This window comes from Gorilla gorilla, chromosome 7 (genome assembly GCF_029281585.2).
Source record: "Gorilla gorilla gorilla isolate KB3781 chromosome 7, NHGRI_mGorGor1-v2.1_pri, whole genome shotgun sequence".
NCBI lineage: Eukaryota > Metazoa > Chordata > Mammalia > Primates > Hominidae > Gorilla > Gorilla gorilla.
This window is the reverse complement of record NC_073231.2, coordinates 36,005,001-36,031,310: the sequence shown is the minus strand read 5'-3', so window position 1 is coordinate 36,031,310 and position 26,310 is coordinate 36,005,001. Positions and strand designations below refer to the sequence as shown.

The window sequence follows — 26,310 nt, the reverse complement described above, 5'->3', positions numbered from 1 at the left end:
TGCATTGATTCGATTAGGATGATGGCCTCCAGCTGCATCTATGTTGCTGCAAAGGACGTGATTTCATTCATTTTAAGGTTACATTGTATTCCACGGTGTATGTGTACCACATTTTATTTATCCAGTCTACCGGTGATGGACACCCAGGTTGATTCCATGCCTTTGCTACTGGGAATAGAGCTGTGATGAAGATACGAGTACATTTATCTTTTTGGTGGAATGATTTATTTTTGGGGGATATATACTCAGTAATGGGATTGTTGGGTCAAATGGGAGTTCTGTTTTAAGTTCTTTGAAAAATCTCCAAACAGCTTTCCACAGTAGCTGACCTAATTTACATTCCCACCAACAGTATGTAAGCATTTCTTTTTCTCCACAGCCTCTCCAGCATCTGTTGTTTTTAACTTTTTAATAATAGCCATTCTGACTGTTGTGAGATGGTATCTCATTGTGGTTTTGATTAGCATTTCTCTGATGATTAGTGATGTAGAATATTTTGTCATGTTTATTGGCCACTTGTATGTCTTCTTTAGAGAAATATCTGTTCATGCTCTTTGCCCACTTTTTATGGGATTATGTGTTTTGTGCTTTTTGAACTGTTTAAATTTTTTATACATTCTGGTTATTAGACCTTTGTTAGATGCATAGTTTGCAAATATTTTCTCCCATTCTGTAGGTTGTTTCTTTGCTCTATTGATAGTTTCTTTTGCTGTACAAAAGCTCCTTAGTTTAATTAGGTATTATAGGGTCTTGCAAGCTTGAGTTTTACTTGTATAATTTTTCCTGTTATATTGTTGTAAATAAGACTATTTGCTATTTTATTAATGAAATATAAAGCACTGTGATCTGTTATTAAATAAGCAGATTCTGTTAGAACTTCTATATTTTTCACAATAATTTCCTATCAGTTCCTTAGGTTTTAAATGACAGCCATACTATAGAACTATTTATTTTGCATATTGAAGATGTAAGGTAATTTGATGCCTTCAGATGCAGGCCTGAGTCTGTTTTTAGTGGAACTCTGCTTTATTAAAAATCATATTGAATAAATCCCTTCAAGGCTTACTTTAAAAGCACTACCTTATAGTTAAAACATGAAAGACAAACTGGAAAATCAGAAAACGGGATATTATTATGAATATGTAAAGAATTCATAAATATATTAAATAAAAATGTGTATCTCAATTGAAATTAAACAAAAACGTGGACATTCAATCCACAATGTAGATATAAGTAGCTAATAAATATGTGTAGAGATGCATAACTTCTCTGGAATAAAAGAAATACAAATTAAAAGCACAGTGTCGTATTTATATTTTTACTTACTTGATTGTAAAGGTGAGTGAAACATATTAGCTACAGTAGTAGCTAGGGCACATAAAAACATAAACACTCTACTGTTTATAAGAGCATAATTCTTAGTCTTTCTGAAGGGGTGTTTGACAATAGGTACTACATCTTAAATGTTATACTATTTACAAACTTATTTTAGTAATTTTGCAGGAATTTATGGTAAGGAAATGGTAGATCAAGGGCATAAAGATTCATGCATAAATTTGCTCATCATAGTATTGTTGATACTGTGAATACTAGAAACAACCAAAGTTATTATCTGCTGGGAGTTGGCAAAATGCTGTAGGATACACTCATAAAATGGATATTATTCAGCTACTATAAAGGACAAATAAAAGTAAAACGTAGTTTCCTTTTCAAGTACTCTTCCCTTTCCTTCCATCACAGCATACTTTGGGTTTTCTTCTAATGCCTCTAGATTTTGCTTATCTTTGAAGGCCTGTTATCCCCTAACTGGCATTGAAATTTGGCATTTCACAAAATTCTACCCGACTCACTTCCTTTGTCCAGCTTTCTCCTTCAATCATACTTTTTCAAACTGTGGGTTTTGATAGAATCTTGAGACATTAAATCAATACAATGGGTAATAATCAAAATTGTAGAAATGTATTAAAAAGAAAATAGCATAAGCAAGGGTACAGAAACGGTGGTGTATTTGAAGAATTTCATGAACTTCTAGAAAACTGCATTATGTTCATTTGCACACATTCTAGGACTTCAGCCTGGCAGGAAAAGTAATGGAGAGCATTGTATGCTGTGAGAAATGGATAGCATTTGGTCTTGGAAATGATGAAGAAACACTGATATTTTAAGGTGAATTTTATTGAAGAATGTAATGTACTCAATCTCTTTATAAGCAGGAAGAACAGTGAATATTCTGCTTATTGGAAATGTATATAAGACATTCTAACATATCCTTAGCCTAAGGTGATATCCCAGCTCATCAATCATCTCCACAAAGACTGAACTTATGTCAGTAGTCTATCAGGGCCTATTAGAGTAGTTAGCCACCATAATATTGATCTTTGCACTTTTAGAGTTGTTGCATTGATAACAATTATCTTTGTCTTTACTATCAAGGCAATATCCAAGAGCATGTGTGTCTGAGTCACAGAGAAGTATAAGGCTCATCTTATGTTGTACAATTATAATGTGTAACACTGGAGCCACAGCATCAAATTACCATAATAATCCTCATGTCTTTGGGATTCAATAAAATCTGATGTTACCTTTTAAAATAATTACTATCTTAGACTGCTTACAGTCTCTCAACTTGGATGCCACATCTTTCTTGAAGCTGTCTTCAGAAATCCCATGAAAGTTAGTATTTCATTATGCATCCAGAAGTGTTGATCTATGCTCATAGCCAAGGCCCACTGCAGGGATGAGGAAAGCATTCTGAATTTAAAAACAAAAACTTATCTGAAAGGTCTATATAAATTAGTTTTTTCCCAACATGTTTTTCATAGAAGTAAATTTAGCTATGACTAAGCAGTGCATAAAGTAGGTCAGTATATAATTGTCTTATTTTCTCATAAAAATGACAGTGTTTCCATAAATTCTGAAATGCATTAAACACATGCTGACTTATTAAGCATAATATTCTGTAATCAAACACATACCTTCTACCTATTCTTGATGGTTCAGAGTAAATATTGTAGTCATGCAAATCTTAATAATTCCTTAAATCTCTGTAATGTATTATAGTAAACAGGCATATATTATTTGAATATTGTGCAATTATATGTTTATGTTATGAGGTTCTTAAAATAGCTGAAGTTATATGACCCGACATTTAACAACCCCATCCTGCCAACATTTTGTGGTCCCGAATCCTCTTTTTAATCTTTTCTCTGCCTTTCACATCTTACAGGATTTTAATTTTCTCTTACTGCTGCAGGCAACGTGGCTCCCTCAAATAATGCTCTTTTTCTTGTAAGAAAAAGATCATGACTTGTGTGTGTAGAAGAGAAGGGCATTTTACTAACGTGTCAGTCCGAAGTGTCATCTGACTCTTCTTTCAGCCTTATTGGTCTGATTGCCTCTCACATTACCTTTCTTTGTTTTGGAGGTATCCAGAACTTGGTTCTTAAGAATCAGCAGAAAAAAGAAAGTACAGAGGACAGGAAAGAATCTATAGACTGAGAAAGGGAAATGTAAAGATTATACACAGTTTGACCCAATTGGTTATTGTTTTATTATATATGCATATACAAGGTCTGACTGAAAAGACAGAGGACAAAGGGGCAGGGTAATTCTCGGAGCATGAGAAATGGAAATAGGAGGATTATACAAGGTTGGATCCTTTAAAAAGTCAATCTTACAGAAAACAAGAAACCAATCAATGAAGGAACAAGGTAATAAAGAGAAATCTTATCTCCATTTATATTTTGTGAAGACCATTATTAATAATATTTCCCCTTTTTTATGTGTACAAGTTTATAATTTTTAAACTCCTACATATTTTCCTTTTATTGCCTGCTGCCAGTGCCTGTCTTCCTAGTGACCTTTACAAGAGGATCCATGAGCAGAGAAAGACTAATGGAAGTATGCCCAGACAGTGGCAGCAAAGATGAGCCTCTGGAGGCCATTCTTTGGATTCAGAGAAAAAGAGCTGGAGGGGAGGTGACCTGGAAACTAAACTAAGATCCAGAAGTGAACCCAGACAATTAAATCTCACAGTGATCCCTGGGTGATTTCCCTAAAAATGTATCAGCAGCCCTGTTATTTCAAGGCACTTAAGCAGGAAAGCAGGCCTTACTCTAGTACATTCCTACGCTAAGGAAGAGAATTTCCAGTATACAAGAATGCAGAAATACTCAAACATTTTACAGAAGAGTCATGATAGCTACTTTAGAATCCATTTACATTTGGTTATGTCCTACTTGTTATTTTGTTTTTGTTTTTTGTTTTCCCTACCAAGAGAATGGTCTCAAGTTTAATGTTGAATTAACACTTGGAATAACCGTTGCATGTTCTTACCTTATTGTGCTAATGTTGGACACCTCACTATATCATTTTAGTTGTTCAGTCTCACCATAAATATCATTGAGATAATGATGAAAGTGCCTATAAAACACCTGACATGCACTAGGTGTTCTTTAATATTAGTGATCTGCTTGCAAATAAAACACACTGTGTTAGGCACAGTGAAAACTATTAAGATCAATTAAAACATAGTCTATCCCTTAGAAACATCTCAGTCTAATAGGGAAAATAATGCAGGCATGTAGTCATAGTTAAAATGGAAACATATTAGATAAGACTCTGATACAGTCTTTTTGCTTTGATTTTGAAATGACCACCCATTGCTCACTCCCAGTTCCCTCATAGCAGCCCAAAGGAATTTACCTTATCTTCTTTATCTGGCCGGATCAACTTCTCATACAGGTGACTTGGCCTAGAAAGCCTGGTGACTCTCAATTTTCAGATATTCTGACATGTTCCCATTTGGATCAGATGAGCTTGGCTTTCTATAATTGAGTCACACAGCTTAGGTGAGAGTTGGAGACTGTAATCCCAGTTTTTGGAAAAGTCAATTGTTGCATATTTCCAGATGTAGATAATCCTCTTGAGTATATACCTCAATAGTAAGTTAATTAATTAATTAATTTTAGAATTTGAACAGCAGGGGTGGGGGCAGCTTGAAAGAGTCTTATTTTAACTTTTTTTTCCCCCCCCTTGGGACATGGTCTCACTGTGTTGCCCAGGTTGGAGGGCAGTGGGGCGATCTCTGTTCACTGCAACCTCCATCTCCTGGTATCAAGGGATTCTCCCACCTCAGCCTCCTGGGTAGCTGGGACTATGGGTGCATGCTACCACACAGCTAAATTTGTATTTTTTGTAGAGATGGGGTTTAGCCATGTTGCCCAGGCTGGTCTCAAACTCCTGGGCTCAAGTGATCCACCCACCTCAGCCTCCCCAAGTGCTGGGATTATAGGTGTGAGCCACCTCACCAGGCCATGTTTTAATACCAGGCCGTCTTTTTAAAAAATCAGTTTAGCACTTTTATCTCACCATATTCAGTACTTTAAATCAGTCATGTATTTGATCATCAGGAAATGTATTGACAGGTAAAAAGTTGATAATTAAATTTTATATCAAATTATACTACATAAATTTTATAAATTATATATAATAATTTTATGTAAGCTATATAAATGAATTCATATAGAGAAATAAATTTAGAGCAAATTACAAACATGTTCTTTTATACATAAATGCTTCAGTATGTATTTCCTAAGAACAAGAACATCCTTTTACATAATTCTTAAATTATAAATATCATAAAATATATAATTAAATAATTACATATTAAAGTAAATTAAAATTGTAACTTGACATTTAATATTATGTGTAATTAAACTATGTAATTATAAAAATCAAGAAGTTTAACCTACAGTGTTTATATACATTTTATTGGTTTTCCCTGTAATGTGTTTTATAACTGTTTTCTTCCTAATCCACAATCCAATCCAGAATCATTTATTGCATTTAGATGTCAATTCTCTTTATTTTTACCTTAGTCTGGAACATAACCTCAGCTTTCTAGACCTTTACATTTTTTGCATTATGAAGAATAAATTATAAAATATTTGATATTTTGTTCCATTAGCACAATCTCTAGTCCAGTCCCATTTAGAGTCAGAATTCCAAACATCTTCTAAATTAAACCCTGTCCTCTTATCCATCTCAAGCCTACTTTGGACTGGATGCCTATCATGGTAAAGGAAGAGGAAGACAACGTCAGATAGTTTTCTGTTCTTTCCCTCTTTTGTACTTTATCCCTCCCCTCACTGCTGCTTCTTTGTCGACTAACTCTTGTTTCTGACCTCCTTAGGGTTGGCAGAGGGGAGAGGCAGGAGGGAGGGTGAGCTACACATCACTGTTGTTGCAGTGGCTGGCATTGCTAATCTCTGGGTTTACTAAGTTCAAAGAATACTCTAGTGGAACATCTCCACAGCCTTCAGAGATTCCTCACAAGAGCTTCTGGTTGCAGCAGTCTCTCTCCTCTTGCTGGCCTCATACGACATATTCTCAGCTTCTTAATGTGATGGGTGCATATCCGTCTTCTCTCTGCTGATGTTTCCTTGTTCCCAGATGAAGCTGTCTCAGTCCATCAGCATACTGCATGGCCAGTATTCACTCGGTGAATGGACCCATGGGAAACAAGCATCTTTTGCTTTGTTGTCTTTGAAAGCACAGCTGCCTTCTAATATGGCTGTTTCTTTTCCCTCAACAGCTAAGCAGGCAGTTCCATTAAGGCTGTCTTAGAATCTTTGGGGACTATGAGTCAGGAACCTATTGTGCAAACTGTGGGGGACACAAATCAAATTTTCTGAATTTTGTATTGAATCGTCTCTCTTACCTGATTGGAGGGGAAGGAAAGCAATCTTCTCTCCTCCACTCCCGCAAGAAGATCAGAAAAAAAATACCATGCCATCATTTTGACTGCCTCAAAGAGTGGTTTAATATTTCTAACATATGTGTTTTCTTACCTTTTTTTTTTTTTTTTTTTTCAAGACCTGATTTTGCCAAATCATTTGCTCATCTTACTTGGTGGGCAAACATTTCCGTTGGGAATGTAAGAGCATGTGCCCTGCTATTTTGGTTTCTGCTTTTTGGGCCTTCTGCCAAAACTGAGACAGAGACCCTTGAAACATCCGGGATAGTGATTAAATCTAGCAAGTGCAATTAAGTAAACATTTCCAGCTCCTGTCCTCCTTTAGAGAAAAACAAATGAAGAAAAAGTTTAATTTCTAGAGGGAGATTTTGTGCATGAGCAGGACTAAATCTAATAATCCCAATAGTCTGGCATATGGCATACGTGGATACTCAGTGAGAATGTAAAATCATCCTGTAAGCTTTTCTGTATTTATTTTTGGGGATTGATTACAATCTCTATAGTACAGTGACTTCTCTACATGGATTACAGGAGACTGTTGTCTCAGTCCACAGTTCTTGGAATAGTCATATTTCTGAGCAACTGATTTTTTTTAACCTTATGGACACTGAAATTGATTGTTTTTCACTTGTGATGACTGCTAGATCTACTAGAGCTGAGAAGGTTTTTCACTTCTAGAAAATGTGCAAAACTGCAAGACACATGTTTGGTTTACAATTTCAACCCAGGCTTTTTTGTTTTACTTTTTTTCATTTTTCTTTCTTACAATGTCCTCACTTTTTTCTTCACATGTAGACTTGTATTTAAAAAATGATGTTTGGGAAAAAAGTAATGCATGAGTAAATAGCTTTATTGGAAGGATAGCTATTAACACTTTCTTTTGTATCAGAGAAGGACCTCATTACCAGTTTCTACATGCCTTAGGGATAGAATGGGATATTTTTAAAGTATGTAAAAGGATAAGTATTCTTATATATCCCTTTATAGTGGTTGGGGAATCATTTAAAAATAAAGCAACGCAAATTGGTAATTGTTAGGGGATTGTCATGTGTTTGTTTTTTAAGATGAGAAGTTCCAAAGAAACAAGCCTTATTTCCTTTTCATGGTATTAAACAGCTACTGCCAACAGTTTATACAGAGCCACAACCATCACTGCAGCTGACCCTGAAAACAGAAAGTGAGGGCCATCCATTAAGAGGTCCACAACTGCACTGAGTCTATGATGCGCAATGTAGTGGAGCAGAAATGATGCTTGCTGCACATTTAGTTGAGCCTAGGAGAGCAGGGCCCTCCATAGACACTAGTTTGAACATTGCTAGGTTTAAAATGGTTTAAATATAAGCTGGAAATCTGCACACTACTAGTGTTTGTATTCATATTTTTTTTGGAATAATCTGTCTATGTATCTATGTATCTAGTTGCTTTAGTCCTCTCATAGAATTAGTATAACAGTTGGTTATGTATAATAATTATGGAAAAGGGTTAATCAAATTATTACATTTTTACTTGAAGCCTACATCACAACATTACAATGGAAAGCTAGACTGTTACTATTTTGTTTTCACAAGTGTTTGGTGCATATTTGATTCATTTCAGTATTGTTAGAAAATTAAACTGGCATTATTTTTCTGATGATGTCTCACATTGTCGTCACTATAGAAATGAGGCTAATAATGCCAGCTCATTCGAGGAATATAGCTTCAGGAATGAATTGGGTTTTTTTTTTCTTTATACTGAAATGGTAGTTTTTTAATAGAGATACTGAATGGTGTATTTCAGATATCTTTAAAGGAACACTTAATTCAGAATTGAGTGCAAAAAAGCTGCAGAAGATCATTCATCCATGTAGATACAATTATATTGTGGTGGATAATGGATTTGTGTTATTCTTAATGTCTATACATGGCTACAGTAAGACTGAAGTTGTTTTTATAACTTTTCAGTACATTGAATGAAAGAAAGTATGACAGCAGAAAACATCTGATAAATTAAATGTGACGTGTTTTTTATTCATATAAAATGGTTTCTGAGCAGCTGGTAATTGTGAATATTTCAGCAGTCATTTTTGATGTGGAATACTTCTTCTGTGGTAAACACTAATGAGTTGTGAGTTGTACTTCATCAAATTGACAGTTTCCTTACTTTTGTAAATAGGCATTTGATACACCTTGTAAAAGCTGGTAAAACACACTCAACTCACCTTTTAAATGCATAGAATTTTCCCCTTATTCTCTTTCTGAATTGTGCCATCCACTTTTCCTATAAGGAAGATAATGCAAAGAAAGGCTACCATTCACTGGGTGCTTAAAAAATTCCCAGAATCATTCTGTGTACCATAATATACACTATCCATTCATAATTCTTACAGCTCAAATTAGCTCAAAGGAAAAACTAAGACTGTACCTTGGCTGGGAGAGTAAACGAGTGCACCAAGAAATTACCCGTACTCAGGTTTTGTAAAGTGTCTTAATGTGGAATAGTTGTGTTTCTTGTTATTTTAAATACTAGGTATTTTTAGAGAATGAGATACCTTACATTCCTCCATCTTAAAAAAAAACTGTATTTATAATAATCCTGTAAAATGGGAATTTGATGTACTATTCTCATTTTATAGGTAAGAGAAATTACATAGAGATGAATGTTAGTCACAGAGTGGGACCATAGTGCAGACTCCTGTTCTTTAATATATTGTATTGTTTTTACTTAGAGAAATAAATTAATTGTACTAGGGACATGAAAGAACATGGAATAAGAATTGTCCGAAGAGAACTAAAGATGTTAAGATCAATTAATCAGGAAGTATATTTTAACAAATCTAAGAGGATGAAATTAGCTGTGGTACCGCAATTAAAAAAAAAAAAACCTCTTGAAACAGATTGAGTATTATTAACAAGATTAACCCAACTCATTCTTTGGGGAGGGAACATTATATATTAAGAGCTCTCTTAAAACATGAATAATGCTACATATTTTGAGTGGAAGTGCAACTTAGTGCTCAACTAGCACAGCTGAATTAGTACAGCTGCTGCTAGACTTTCAAATCAAACAGCCCTCTTTGGTCTTTTTTATACCTTGGTATTCTATATAATATTTCTATGAGTAAAGAGTTCTGATACTAACACATTGTCTGACATAGTCATCCATATTTTAATGTAAATTACACTGATAATAATTTAGAATACTACTAATAGACATGATAATGATAGCATCTTATGCTTTTACAGAATATTATTATTTTCCAAAAGAGTTTTATTTTGATGGTTCTGCCAATATGTCAAAATCAGTAACCTGCAATCCCTTCAGAAACAAGTGTATAGAAATTCTAAAAATATAACAAACCTATTTTATAAAGGCATAAATAAGCTCACAAAATATAAGAGGTATCCTCAGAAACCAAATACGAACAAGTCACCAAAAGTCAGGGTGGCGCAGACATGATCTGACGATGGGGTTAACTAGAGCTAAGGGGATTAGGGTCAATGTTCTCAGTCCAGAGGTTTGTGATGTCCCATTTGTACACATGAGCAAATCTACATCTTAGTTTTTTGCATAAATTGGAACCACCAAGAGACTGCATGTAACCTAGATGTACTAGAACAGGGGTCCACAATGCCCTGGCCATGAACCAGTACCAGTTTGTGGCCTGTTGGGAACCAGGCTGCACAGCGGGAGATGAGTGACAGGCAAACCAGTGAGGCTTCATCTGTATTTGCAGCCACTCCCAATTCCTCGCATTACCACCTGAGCTCCGCCTCCTGTCAGATTAATGGCAGGATTAGATTCTCATAGGAGCATGAATCCTATTGTAGGTTGTGCACTCCTTATGAAAATCTAATGCCTGATGATCTGTCATTGTCTCCCAGATGGGACCATCTAGTTGCAGGAAAACAAGCTGTGGGCTCCCACTGATTCTACATTATGGTGAATTGTATAACTATTTTGTTATATATTACAATGTAATAATAATAGAAATAAAGTGTACAACACATGTAATGTTCTTGAATTATCCTGAAATCACCCCACCCCCCGGTTTGTGGAAAAATGGTCTTCTGCAAAACCAGTCCCTGTTGCAAAAAAGCTTAGGGACTGCTGGACTCGAAAACATTTCCCCTGTAAGCATAGGGATGTGACAGAAAGATTTGCAGTAAGCTGAAATCGACCTATGCCTCTTCCTAGTTCTGCTCACAGGACAACTTAGTACGAAATCTAGTGCTTCCTCCATGAGTTGTTCTTTTGTTTTATGAGGACAGTTATGTGATATGGTTTGGCTGTGTCCCCCCCCCCCCAAATCTCATCTTGAAGTGTAGCTTCTATAATCCCCACATGTCATAGGAGGGACCCAGTGGAAGGTAATTGAATCATGGGGGTGGGTTTTTCCCATGCTGTTCCCGTGATAGTGAATAATTCTCATGAGATCTGATGGTTTTATAAAGGACAGTTCTCTTGCACGTGCTCTCTTGCCTGCCATCATGCAGGACATGGCTTTGCTCCTCCTTTGCCTTTCACCATGATTGTGAGGCCTCCCCAGCCATGTGAAACTGTGTGTCCATTAAACCTCTTTTTCTTTATTAAATTACCTAGTCTCAGGTATTTCTTCATAGCAGTATGAAAATGGACTAATACATCAGGTCTTTGCTAGGTCTTGCCTTTTCTAAACTAAACTTAAAAAAATGTAGTAAGAACACAGTGTAAGATCTACTCACTTGATTTTTAAGTGTAAAATACAGTGTTATTAACTGTGGGCACAGTGTTGTACAGCAGATCTCTGGAACTTAATCATCTTACATAACTGAAACACCATATCCATTGAACTGCAACTCCCCATTTCCCTTCCTGCTAACCCTTGGTAACCACTATTCTACTCTTTATTTAAAAGACTTTGACTATTTTAGATACTTCATGTAAGTGGAACCATGCAGTATCTATTCTTCTGTTACTAACTTATTTTACTTGGCATAATGTCCTCCAGGTTCATCCATGTCGTCACATTTGGCAGGATTCCCCTCCTTTTTAAGGCTGAATAAATTCCATCACTATTCAAGTCACTATTTAAGACAAAAAAATCAATTGCTTGTGTATGATACATTTTTTAAATTCATTCATCAGTGGGTAGTTAAGGTGTTTCCATATCTTGGCTATTTTAAATGATGCTGCAATGTGCATGGGAGTGCAGATATCTCTTCTAGACCCTGATTTCAAATCTTTCAGATACATATCCAGAAGTAGAATTGCTGAATTATATTGTAATTCTATTTTTAAGTCTTTTGGAATTGCTATACTGTTTGTATACAGGCCACACCATTTTACATTCCTACCAATAGTGTATAATGGTTCCAGTTTTTCCATAATTTTGCAAGTATTTGTTGTTATTTTTGGTAATAATAGCCATTCTAACAGGTGTGAGATGATATCTCATTGTGGTTTTGATTTACGTTTCCCTAATGATTAGTGGTATGGAGCATCTTTTCATATGCTTGTTGACCATTTGTATGTCATCTTTGGAGAAATGTCTATTCCAGTTCTTCCTGTTTTCTAACCAGGTGATTTTTTTTTTTTTTTTTTGCCATTGATTTGTAGGAGTTTTATAATTTTGGCTATTAACTATTTATCAGATAAGTGGTTTGCCAATGAGAGACTAAATATTGCCATTTTATTTAAATATTATGTGCACAGTCTTTAGTATTACAATATTATATTCCCCTTGCTCTTAACCAGGTGAAGCGTGCAGGTTAACATGTGAAATTCTGTGCTCAAATTCTAGTTCTTTGAATCTAGTTTCCTTGATTTTAAAATTGAGAGGATTGCTACCTGAGGCATAAACAAGGTTAGGAAGCATGTAACCCCTTAGCCCCTGATACATAGTAAATACTTAACAATTTCCTTCTTAAAATGATTATTTTTCTATAACGTATTGGTATCGCATTTATATATCTACAATTCTGTTATAACATACCATTTGTATCCAAACTAATTTAAATTGCCCTTGAAAAAGTTAACTATATATAAATAAGTTAATTCAGAAGAATGACTGCCTGTTTTATTTAAAATTTAAAACATTCCTAATAATATAAATACATCATTCTTGAAAATATGCCCATAGAACCCATAGAAGCTTCTTATGTAAGGATTTTGTTTGAAAATATCAATGTGAACCAGCTGTAAAGATAACCATTGTACAGATACATTTCACCCATCTAGAAGTCACTATTCAAGTCACTATTCCAAGCAATCAATATCTATCATTTGAGAGTTATGGAGAATTTCCCATATGTAGAATGTAATAGACAAAAGTAGCTCATACCTCATAAAATTGTGATGAGGAGGATTTAATTAGGTTACACATGATAACCTAATGTAACTAACACAGAGGATAGCCCATAGTAAAGATTAGATGCATTATTATCATTTGCATTATGATAAAATAGACAAGAAAAAATATTGTTAATAAGACTGGACTAACGAGATAAATGAAATATGAACACACACATACACTAAAGTTGATGAAATTCATTTATGGGAGAACCAAACCTTTACTTAGGGAACTGTAATTCAGAAAATAAAAAGGACAAAAGAGCAGAATCTATTAATGTCAGTCAAGTTCACAGCAGCAAAAATTGTTAACAATGCCTTAACAGTGAGTGAGGGTACAGAGCATCGTTCAATATATATATATATAAAACTCAAAAAGTGTGGTCCTCCCAAATCATTTAATATGAGAACAGCCAGGCCTACACACATTAATCGTCTGTGAAGGCATCAGCACAGTCCACCATAGGGCCAAACTGATGTCTATGGTTTTTATTTTCTGAGATAACAGAGGAATATATAATACACTGAACAGAAAATGAAAATTGAGCAAACCAAAAGCTTTGGTGCTTGAAGAAGCGAATTTCTATTATCTAGAAAAATCACTGAAGTAGGTGTTTATTTCCAAATGATGATGGATAAGCCAAGCATTTCTATAATTGCATACTGAACAGATAAATGTTTGACCTAGGCTTCATATGCCAATTACTCCTAGATGTGGTACAGTGGGATCCAGCTAGCCAAGGTAATGCAGATTCATATCATGTCACTTCTGCATGCCTGGGTAATATGTTGTTTCATCAGATGGTGCTTTACCTTGGCTTCCTTTGGTGTGTGAACATATTACAGCAGAAGGAAATGGTCTGGGTGGGAAAATCTGATGAAGCAGGTGATGTAAACTGTCTGTAATCACTAAATATAATGAGTGGACAAGTAGAACTCCTGTTAGACCTCTAGCTTTTCCTACTGTTTGGAACTTGAATCAAAAGTCATAATAGAATTATGCCAATCTTTCCTATTTTTAAAATGCACAGAAATTCTGCAAAGTAATATGATACTTAGACACTGACCATTTGGTAGGCATCACAGAAGTAAAGAAGTCACTCTGCATTCAAAGTGGATCACAGCATTAACAGCTGTGATTCTTGCTATTAAAGAATAATTTTTATCAAAGGTGTATATTTTAAAGATTTAGTTCTATAGGTTACTTCTCTATGAAAATTTAAAGAAAATCCTTCCACATAGAGGTATGGAGGATATTTACTGTCAATAGGTTTATACTATTAAAGAGTTATATTCATAGTGATATGAAATATTAGTTAGGTCAGCTTCTTACAATTCATGGGACTTTTGCAGACCTTCAGAAATGCAGATAAGCATTGCTCTGCTCACTTTGAATATCGGATACATCCCCCTTGCACTTTGAAAAGCAAATAGAGTACATACATTTATCAATGCTGACATTGATACCTTTCTACATAGCTCAGCAAAGAATCATCCAAATAATACAAAATTGAAAAACTGGAAGGCTAAACAAAATAAGCCGTCTTATATTTTACAGTTGAAATACTTAGATGTAAGTGAATTAAGTAATTCTACCCCTATATAAAGTGATATTTTTCCTCCTCTTAATTCTTTCTTTCAGGAAGAAGCACAGATAAACAGAAGGCTAACACAATATGATTTATTTATTTATTTATTTATTTTATTTCATTTTTTTAAGAAAAGGTCTCACTCTGCCACCCAGGCTGGAGTACAGTGGTGCAATCATGGCTCACTGCAACCTCAACCTCCAGGGCTCAACCATTCCTCCTGCCTCAGCCTCCCAAGTAGCTGGGACTATCAGCATGAGCCACCACACTGGGCTAATTTTTGTTGTTTTTGTAAAGATGAGGTTTAATCATGTTTCCCAGGTTGGTCTTGAACTCCTGAGCTCAAGGGTTTTATTTTTTTTTTTTAATTTTTTTAACAATTGAAAACAAAACAGAAATAACTTATATAAAACTTTAAAGATAACTGGATATGACCTACGGTGATATATGGCAATTGGTTTACTGATTATGTTTAGAAAAATCCCCAATGTGTTCAATTTCATATTAAAATGCCTAGTATTTATGGTTTATAATTATCATTTTTAGTGCAATCTTGTGCAACAGGAATTTCATTTTTTATAAAATTATTTGTCACAGTGGGAGGGGACTTTGAAATGGATTTGTTTTCTCTTTAGTTTATATTTTATAGCAATTGCAACCCATGATTTCACAGAGGAGACTATGATTAGATATAATACAGATTAACCTATTAAGAAATACTTGTAAATCTTACAATTGATCAAGATTATTTTGTTATGCAAAAAAATAGAAAATTTTATTATTATTGAAAGTGCTATCATCATACCTTTAAACTTTATAATTGTATGTATTTTTCCTTTATTCAAGGAAGATTATTTAAAGTAGTGTAACATACCTACATACTTTCAGGAGCTGGGCAGCGACATAAGTGAATAAATGAGTCTGTTGGGGAAGGTGTAAGATGATTGCATTAACCTGCTTTTAGTTTGACATAGTAACACCTACCTCATTATATTTACTTTCTTATTCTGGGGTCGTGTTTGTTTCCATTTAATTTAATTTTTTTGTAATTTACTGTGACTAATTGTGGGGTACAGAGTTATGATATATGTATGCAGTGTGGAATAATTAAATCACACTAACATATCTATCATCTTAAATATTAATTATTTAATCTCTCAATTGCAACTTTCCACCCTTTGATAACATTATCCCATCCCAATTCCCATCCCCTTACCACCAATCTACCCTCTGCTACTATGAGTTCAACTTTTTTAGATTCCACATATCAGTGAGATGAGTGGTATTTGTCTTTATGTCCTTGGCTTATTTCACTCAACATAATGTCTTCCAGGTTCATTCATGTTGTTGCAAATTATAGAATTTCCTTCTTTTTTCAAGGCTGAGTAATATTACATTGAGCTTACAAACCACATTTTCTTTATCCATTCATCCACTGATGGACACAGGTTGATTTCAGATAGTGGCTTTTGTAAATAATGCTGGAGTGAACATGGGAGTAGATATCTTTTTAATTCCTCATGATATATACACCAAAGTGGGATTGCTGGATCATATGATAATTCTAGTTTCAGTTTTTCTTTCTTTCTCTTTTTTTTTTTTTTTTAGGAACTTCCATACAGTTTCCCATAATGGCCATACTATTTTACACTCTCACCAACAGTGTGCAAGGGTTCCCTTTCTTTACATTGTCACACATCTGGGAGACAAACAGAACATGTTTATGGGGTATAGTGGGCCTCAGAAAGTCACCAACTATAGCCTCCTCTATTATGTTACTCAGTAAGATAGATGCTCCCAGGGAGATGTTAGGTCAATGGTATCTGCCAACTTTTCATTAGAAAGTATTACCCTCCCCTCACAAAGGCAGTTTAGAAATACTTCATCATGGAAGTGAAATAAAATGCTGTCATAATTTCTCTACTATGACATATCTACCTCAGTCTCTTCCTGTTCAATCCATATACACATTACCCTTGCCCCAGGGTTATCTTTAGATACATGAGTCTTTTTATGTATTCTGTAAGTAGTTAATGGATTTAATTCAATGAAATGATATCACCTTCAAAAGAAAATCTAAACTCTTAGACTATTACTAAAGCAGCCTTTGGAAAGACCCTCCAGCATCTCCCTCTCATTTTCATTTCTCCCTGTCTACCTTCCTTCACGCCCTAATATATAGAAACACATCTCATTCACTTCCCCACTAATGTAAATTGAGCACCACGGAGAAGTCAGGCACTATGCTAGATACAAATGTTACATATGAGTGAACGAGAAAGACTTCATCCTACCCTTGGGGAGCTTCACAGAGGCTAGTGGGGTTGACAGATATTAATCAAATAATTATGATGCATGCTGTGGAAAAGTTTAGGTACCATGGACTGTGCAGCAGTTTTCCAAGTTGTTTTTTACTATTTTACTCATACCTGCCTTTTCCATCTGTGAAACCTTCACTCAACCCTCCAATCCTCGTTAATTTACCTCCTTGGGACAATTATTATAACTTGTATGCATTTCTCTTATTCAAAATTATCCTGATGAAATGGGTTGCTTGGTTGCTTATATGTTTTCACATGAGCAATTGCTCTATTTTCTCTTCCTTTGCAGATATAGCCCTTGGCGAGGTGCCTGGCTCCATAGTAAGTGTTCAACAAATGTTTGAATAAAATATTGCATTGTTGAATTTTAAATATATTTAAGCAAATTGATGACCAACATCTGACCAGATTTCCCAAATTTAGATGCAATGTCAGATGCTTCTTTTAATGGTGTCAGAGATTGGCTGATAGGCTTGCCTGTCTTTAAAGCAATTTATTACCCATGTTGTTTTTTTGGTATAAGTGGTTACTGTTTGTCGTTGGAGTATGTTTGTATTCATGGTAGAGATTAAATACTTATGTATTGCATGAATTAACAAATGGTTATGCTAGTTGTAGGAAAGATTGATAAATGAAAGTTTCTAATGCTCTTCTTTTTGAGATGGAGTCTCACTCTGTCACCCAGGCTGGAGTGCAGTCGTGCTATCTTGGCCCATTGCAACCTTCGCCTCCTGGGTTCAAGTGATTCTTGTGCCTCAGCCTCCCAAGTAGATAGAAGTACAGGTGTGTGCCACCATGTCCAGCTAATTTTTGTAGTTTTAGTAGAGACAGGGTTTTGCCATGTTGGCCAGGCTGGTCTCAAACTCCTAATTTCAGGTGATCTGCCCATCTCAGCCTCCCAAAGTCTAATGTTCTTTTCAGGCCTATGAGTATTTTATGCCAGAATATTGATTTTATTGGAGAACTAAAAATTGATACAATCCATAGCTTGAAAGTAAAAATGTCAGAATACTTAAGACCATACACAAATAAGTATTCTAAAATAAGGAATTGATATTTATAAAATATTTTTAAGAAATAAGGACATTTGGCCAGGCACGGTGGTTCACACCTGTAATCTCAGCACTTTGGGAGGCTGAGGCAGGTGGATCATAAGGTCAGGAGTTCAAGACCTGCCTGGCCAATGTGGTGAAACCTCGTCCCTACTAAAAATACAAAAAAACTTAGCCAGGCTTGGTAACAGGTGCCTGTAAACCCAGCTACTTGGGAGGCTGAGGCAGGAGAATCACTTGAACCTGGGAGGCAGAGGTTGCAGTGAGCTGAGATCGTGCCACTGCACTCCAGCCTGGGTGACAGAGCAATTAAAAAAAAAAAAGAAATAAACACATTTACCATTACAGTATTTTTAGTCCCCCAATCTTGTTATTATTAATAACAATAATAAAATAATAAGCCCTTGACTTCTTTACTTTGCTGTCCTTTTCATTTATTTTGCATTTCTTCATTTTCCTTGTGCAGATTTTATACTCTGCTATCCTCAGCCACCCTATCCGTATCATTTCTATGGTATCTCTGACCTCAACTATGTTTAGATTTCTCCATCTTCCCCTAACTACTGGCATCTTCCTTTTTTATGTGCTTCTACTTTCTCTGATTTTGGGCATTAGATCCTTCCTAATCTGCCCTCTCTAAGGTTAATATCCTGTTCTTCTTGGTTAGTTAGGATCTCTTCCCATTTATTTTTAATCTAATATATCCTTCTTCTTGTCTCTCAAACTAGTTTTGCCCATTGCTTCACCTTGGTTCTAATCCAGGGAAGGACATAAGTCGCTAATGTCTATTTTCTGAGCAGACAAAATAAAATATGCATAAACTGTATCTGAACATTTTAGTCCTCTAATTATTTGTGCTGTTTCACTGCAACTGAAATGAAAAACTCCAGCCTCTGCACAGGATTAGCATCAGCAGCTTTGCCTCTTAGGCTCTATTAAAAGAAAATCTGTAGACAAATTAAATTCAGCAAAGCTTGCTATTTGAGTAAAGAACAATTCATGAGTTGGGCAGCACACTGAGCCTGTAGAGGTTCAGAGAGCTCTCCCTAGTAGTAGATAGTATTTATAGACAGAAAGGGAATTGATGAAAAAAACCCAGCTTGATTGGTTAAAGTTTAGCATTTGCTTTTTTGGGGCATGGTGGGACAAGACATTTGCCTTATATGGACCTAACCTGATCAGTTGGCAGCCCGTGGTGGCTGGAGTTTGGCTGCTGTGATTGGCTGAGACTTAGCTATTTGTTGGAGGAATATACTATTAAGTTAGATTACAGTTTATTTGCATACTAAGTAAGGTTGCAGTTTGCTACATATATAGGCAGCTTTAAGACAAATTTAATTTAACAGCTCTATTGCCAAAATCACTTCTGTGGAAGTAACTCACTATTTGGTATCTTTGTACCAGGCTATACTGTCAAAAGGTATGGATTTTCAGAGACAGAGTTTGCTGACTGAGTAATGACTGAGCTGAAAGTTGGCTTGCATGCACTTTTTCTGTATTTTCTACTTACATTGTTGCATTTCACTTACCTTGCAAGAGCTCACTGCATGTCCCACTGACATTCATTCCTCCCAGGCTATTTTGCACCCCCATTCCCATCAGCATCACTTTACAAAGTGGGTTATTTTACCCAGTCAGTTGTCCATTTAATGTACAGAAGGGTCTGTATAAAGGGTCTGATCAAATCATTGCACAATGCCCAGGCAATTACACCACCAGGAACAATTACTGCTTTATCGACCGTAAACATTTTTCTGAAGTTAAAAATAACAAGAAAACCATATTCCAGCGGTTTCTCAAAAGGTATTCAATTTAAAAATTTAATCCAATACTACAAATATTTATTTAGAACCAACTTTTACAAGTTCTGAGCCTATAATAGAAAATTGTGAGGGAAAAGGATTATGGTGTATGTATGTTCGGGTGGTGTATGTGTGTAAATTATCATAAGATGCATGGAAAATTTTGACATTTCTGGGCCAGGGTTAGGGTTAGGTGAGTTAACCATAGGTTAACTATGATTAACTAACCTGTGATTAACTCACCTATGGTTACAGTTGCCCTCAATTGTAGGCTAAGTTATTCAGGCAACCCTGAAACAGGCTGGGTAGGGAAGAGAAGCCTAACACCACTAGTTTAGATTTGCTGCTTAAGGCTTGGGACAGGTGTGCCCAAGATCAACCTATGGATACTCCGAGGTCCAGGGAACAACAATTCAGAGGCAATTTTTCTTGGCTTTCCCTGGATTTACCTTCCTATTTAAGTTTTATCATATTTCCAGACCACACTTAGAACTAGAACCAACATTTAAAACCCAGTTTATTTGGCTAGGATTCCAGGTACTCTATTTAACACTTACCACCCATCCCTCTCCAGGGCTAGGTCTACAAATTAGATGATTCATTCAGAAAAATGCTATTGCACCTTTCTTATCTTTATAACAGCAACTTATATTGCAAATTTTCATGAGTACTTCACATAGATTATACCCAGTTCTCACAGGAACATTAGGTATTACAGTTTAAGAAACTGAACAAGGGGAAGAGTTGAAATCCAAACACACATCAGTCTTTGACTAAATTTTGGTTATCATAAGTTTCCGAGAACTGCTGCTGTCCCCTCCCTCCCACACTGGCCATCTTTGGTTAGTAGGTCATCCTTATGCAGTTACTTGAGCTTCAAATTCTGGAGTCTCCCTTGATATTTTCTCTCCCTCCACCTACCCTTATATTCAGTCATTATCAGTCATTGTTCTTAATTGCAATCAACAGATGCAAACACTTAAGTATCAAATGTGTTCATTATAATATGCTTATTAGAACACAGAATTGATGAGAGTTCTGGGAAGCCAAGTTTGAGGCTACATCTTCAAGAGATACGCTTAGAAGCATATCATAAGGCTGGCCTTATATGAACATAAGCCTAGTAACTACCATGCAATGAGAAGGAGGAATCACCCATCACCTTAATGAGGTTAGGTCTGAGCCAAGAACTTGACCTTGCATCATTTTGGTCATCATTGTCTCTGCTGCTGTCACCAAGTATATCCAGACACCACTGCACAACTCCCAATCCCCCAGCAAAAATATGAACAACTTCTTCCTATTACTCCCATTTGAATACAAGTGTCTCTTGATTTTTGCATTTGATTTCTGGAGCCTAGGTCATATGTCTATCTCACAACTGCAAAGGAATCTGCTTATTTCAAGTTGAGCTTCTGAACTGGAAAGGTAGAATTCACAGTTTGAAAATATATTCAGGTACCAAATGGCTTTTCATAAGACACTGGGCAGCCCCATGTATGACCAATATCCACCACAGTTGGCTAGCCCTATAGCTTTATTCCCCCACATACCCTGACACTCCCAATATCTTCTGCAGTCAACCAGTTCACAGGGATCTAAAATGCACATCAGGCTCCAAATGTGAATGCTTATAACAGTTTGCTGTACTGCAAAACTATGCAGAAATAGTTGCTGTTGAGTGCTGTTTTTCAAGTGTTTTTGTAAAATGAAGAATTTTTTTTAATATTTGCCTATGAATTTAGTTTGCTTTATTTTTCTTGTTTTATAATGTTCATTTGAAATCTGTATTGTCCCTGGTTGAGACAGTACTACACTGGTCTGCTTGTGGGTTCCAGAATGAAATAAATAAGTCTGTAAGAAAATAAGCAACTAAGTAAATTAGTAAGTAAAAACAAGCCATGCATGTATTACCTCAGAACCAGGGCACTAGTAAACTTCACAAAGCCACGTTAATCAGAGTGCTACACCATTTACAGTGACAAGAGGCCCCTTCTCATTATTATTGGGACAATACTGCCAAATAAGCAAAACACAAATAAAACTCTCCAGTGGAAAATGGCTAAGAGTAATTAGGGGCAAGTAGTTTTATGTAGACTAAAATACTATAATTAGAAGGGAGGATTTGGAGCACTATTTGAAGGAGAGAAATCAATAGAAGAGTTGCTTTCTATGCTCCGAAGAGCTTTGCCAGCTATCTTTGTTCAGTGGTAAAATAGAGTTATTTTACAGTAGGAAATAAACCTGGGCACTAAGGATCTCTGTTGGGGAGATACCTGGGACTGCCTTGGATAAGGAGGGGGTGAGCGGATTGTGGCATGACATTGTTTTTCATAACATGTTAATAGCAAAACAAAATACCAAAAATAATAATGATGAATAATTTATTCCCGTTTGTTCTCAGTTACTCTTCTTTAGAACTTTAAACATCAATATCGAACAGTGTTACATTAAAGTAAAATGTTTATTTATAACAGACAAAACCAGTTCAATACTAAATAATAACTTAATGTCATCTTGAATCTGATTAAGTAGTTATTTTGTTAAGAATGTTCTAAACTGATCAATAAGAGGAAAACTTTAAGTATTCTCATATATTACTTTTCTGAAACTGTCATGATATTAATATTATGTACTTATAGTTGTGGTTTATTCCTCAAACTATTACTTAATGTGATTTATTTTTAATGTGAATTTTGCCTTTAGACATTCATTTAAAAAGATAGCCTATTCTTTATTATTTTTACTTAGAATTTACAGAATCCTGTGGTACAGAGGGCCTTTTCCAGCTCCCAGGGGTGCATAAATTTCCTTTTTCTGTATTACTGGCCAGTGGATGATTGACTTGCCTCTGCATTATCCCTACAATGTGGCCAACTAGATACCCTTCAATATGGCCCATTTTATCTTTGGACAGTTCTGATAGTCTCCCATATTGTTAATTCGATTTTTTGTCTCTTGGCAGCTTCGTTTTATTTGTCCTTGTTAGGTCTCTTAAGACTACCTTGTTTTTATTTTTATTTGTTTTGCAAGGATGGGGTGCACAATCAGTGGTACACTATGGTTGTTCCATAACTTTATTAAAAGGCATATAAAGTACTTGATGCTACAGAGTATCTAGAAATATGCATTGTGCTTATTCATTTGTGACAATAGGTATTTTGGCATTTTTAATACATTCATTACATTTGCAATTTAAGAAGCAAATGAATTAAGTTCATGATGACCGAATGGGATGGGAGTTAGAGTTTGTAAGGTGACCTGGAGAGGTTAATTTCACAGCATGCAGTAATTGTGAATTTTTAGATGGAAATATATGTGTGTAAACCTGAATCTTACCCCACATTGGAGACGAAGCTGCAGAGAAAGTTGTTCTTTTGACCTTAAAGCAAGTTAAATTTGGAGAGCTGCCCAATTAAGAAATTTTTATCCACAATATATTTTTAATTTAATTCTTACTTTGTGGGGATATTAAAGACTTTTTTTCCCCTCCAATTTGCTATTTCAGTGCTAGTAATATAAATCCATTGCTAAATCCAGAGGAAAAGATTTCCCATGCTTTGAATTTTACCCGGTTAGTTCTCTAGTTATACTCTTAAGTAATTTAGAACCTCTGAAAAAACTGAGGTTAATAAGGAATAAGAAATTAATAATGGAAACTAATAAACAAGAGATATGGAAATTAAAAATACTCAAAAGAAACAAATCTTTGAAAATCCCAACATACAGGGTTCAAATAAAATTAGGATATTTGAAGGGCCATTTAGGATATTTGTTATGCTTTTGTAATATTCCTGAGAGTGGATACCACTTTTGTTCCTATTTTACAAATGAGGAAACTGAATGTCAGACAACTTAAATAACTTTCCCAAAGCCACACAACTAACAGGAGGTCAAGACTGAATAGTCAGACTAAATCTGGAATTAGGCCGTTTTTAGAAACTGTTAATGAAATGGAAGGGGAACTGAGATCCATCAAATGCAAAAATGAAAACTATATAATAAGTAATCTGCTGGCATTTGATGCTTATTTATTTCTCATTACAATCCTGTGGGTTAGCTATTGTTATCTTCCTTTTTCACATAATGAAACACACATTTGGAAAGGTTAAACTATTTCCCCATGTTGGCCATGGGGAACAGATAGTCAGTAGACCTAGCATTTGAACATTGAGCTCTGGACTGCAAATCTTATGTCTTTTTTTACTCTGCAAAAAATTGTAAACTGTTTTTAGTAAGAAAATACTTTATTTGAATAATCTATTTCATAGAAACCCAAGCTAGGTAAGGTGCCAATTGCCGTGACCCCTGTTGGACCACCCCTAGACGTTTCCAGGACACCTGCGGACTTGAAAGTGCCCATGCTACCATGCTGCCTAAAGTCATTCTAGTTTTTTGAAACTATAATTGCAAATAATTTCCCAGATACAATCATATTAACATATACATACACAGTCTCTCCCATGTTACTGTCATTGATTCAACATATGTTTATTGAGCACCCTCTATGTCCCAGACTGTTTCTAAGTGCTGGGGAATATAAAGATCAAATTCTGGCCCTTCATAGAACTTGCATGGTTTTTACTCCCATCGTTTAGCCCACTCCAGTGAGTCATTTACTATACTGTCTTGGTGATATCTGTAAACTTTCCATCTCCTACTAGCTTTTAAGCCCCCATGGTACAGAAAGTGTTTTATTCATTTTTGTGTCTCCCACAGATCACCTGCCACAGCAATATTCCCAGTGCATCTCTTCTTTTACACTATTTTCAATCACAGGACTATAACATGCAGCTTCGTAAAATTCATCCCTTCACCTAAATAGATTCCAGCTGTGACAATGTTTATAATTTCCCTGTAGCTTGAAATTTTCATCAAATTTCTACTTTTAGATATGCAAATTTACGATTAATCAATGAGTCACTGAGAAAGTATGAATCATTTTTTGTTCACAGCGCATGTCAAGATGTGTTACAAGGTGCAAGACTTAACATTAACTGCCTTTCTAACTTATGAAAAAAACATTTTAACCACCTAAAAAGGGTGTTTTGGTGAGCATTTCTTAGAGGACTGGGAGTTGTTCCTCTGAGCAGGGTTAATAGAGCTGAGTAATTTTTTACTTATAAAGTCCTCTAAAAATATAAATATTTTTGTCTATATTTGATAGTGTCATAAATGTCTTTGTTCCTCTTTGAAAGCCATTATATAACAAAAGGATCATTTTGAGTAAGAGATTTTTGACTTTAAAGCATATAGTTATTTGTTATTGGATATCCCAGGATATCTTTTGAAAGTCTGGAGTTGTTGTCAATGACTCACAGTGACAAAGTGCTTTTGTGTGTCTTTATTTGCATGCCTGAGGGAATCACTATTTTTAAAAAATAGATTTTTTTTTTTTCACAGAGCCCTTTAAAAGAAAGTGTATTGTGGCTACTGAAGAAATTCCCAGAGCAATGTTAAGAATCACAATTTGCATAATAATAATTTTTCCTTTGCCTCAACTCAGTGAAAGCCACCTTGATTAAAAACAGTTTGCTGGAAGTTTCTAGTTACTAGAAGGCACTTGAACTAAATGTATTTGGCAAATTTGTAACCCAATTCTGGGATGCAACTCTTTTTTTTCCCTAAGGCCCATCTCAGCATAATTCTCCCTTAAAGTAAAATATAAAATCAACTCTGGACAGCTCTTAGGAGTTTTTACTGGATGCTTTTGGTGTGTGATGGGATTGGGATTAGACAACATACACCACAAAGTAAAACTTCTGAAGAAATTCTCTTCCAGCTTTATCTGGAGTCAGATCCTTCAAGACAACTCTCCACAGCTCTATTTCCCTGATTTCTCCTCAGTCACTTTTTGAAAATTCTAGCTGTAGCTTCAGGACTTTCTCATTCCAAGTTGGCCCCCTTCTCCTACATTCTGAATTATTCTTTTTCTATGGCATGTGATTCATTCTTATATAATTTAAGTTAACCTCTTAAGACTTCTAGTGTTTCTCTATTAAATATCTAAGTCAATACAACGGAATCCTGGGAGCCAAGCTGAGCAAAGGAAGAGTCCTCCTTAGAAGGTAGGGGTAGCTAAAAGCTTATGTCTATTTATACTTTGGGATTTTTATGTTTATTACACTGAGAGCTTAAGGTTTCAGTTTTCTTTTGGTTAATGGTTCTTTAGAAAAGCCGCACCATTAGGACCTCACAAAATAGCTCTACCTGGGTAAATGTACCACCTTCCTGCGAGAAATCCTCAGCTTTGTAATGAATCCTGCATTTTTGTCAGCATACCAAGAGTGCTTCTATCTCATGCGCATCACAAAAATACAACCAGGATGTAAAATCACAGTAATAATTTACTTTGGAAATTATGACTTTTGAGAGGGCAAGACTCTGTGTTTGATATGTCTACTTCATTTCCTCCATGAAGAAGACATAAGGAGAGAGCCAAATTTTACTCTAGGAAAGTTATTTGATATATCTAGAATC

At 35.4% G+C, this 26,310-nt stretch overlaps 1 protein-coding gene across 22 annotated transcripts in view; it reads left to right on the top strand.

The window, feature by feature from the left end:
* RALYL (RALY RNA binding protein like) overlaps positions 1-26,310 on the top strand; it is a 722,276-nt gene that overhangs the window by 146,186 nt on the left and 549,780 nt on the right. Inside the window, exon 1 of one of the 22 annotated variants that reach the window (XM_063709192.1) lies at positions 17,253-17,297. The exons of 19 other annotated variants lie outside the window; for them this stretch is intronic. The gene's annotated coding sequence lies outside the window, so the exon portion shown is untranslated. Of the gene's footprint in view, positions 1-17,252; positions 17,298-26,310 lie in introns of those variants that run through there. 2 more of the 22 variants (XM_063709189.1, XM_063709188.1) reach the window with 2 other exon arrangements.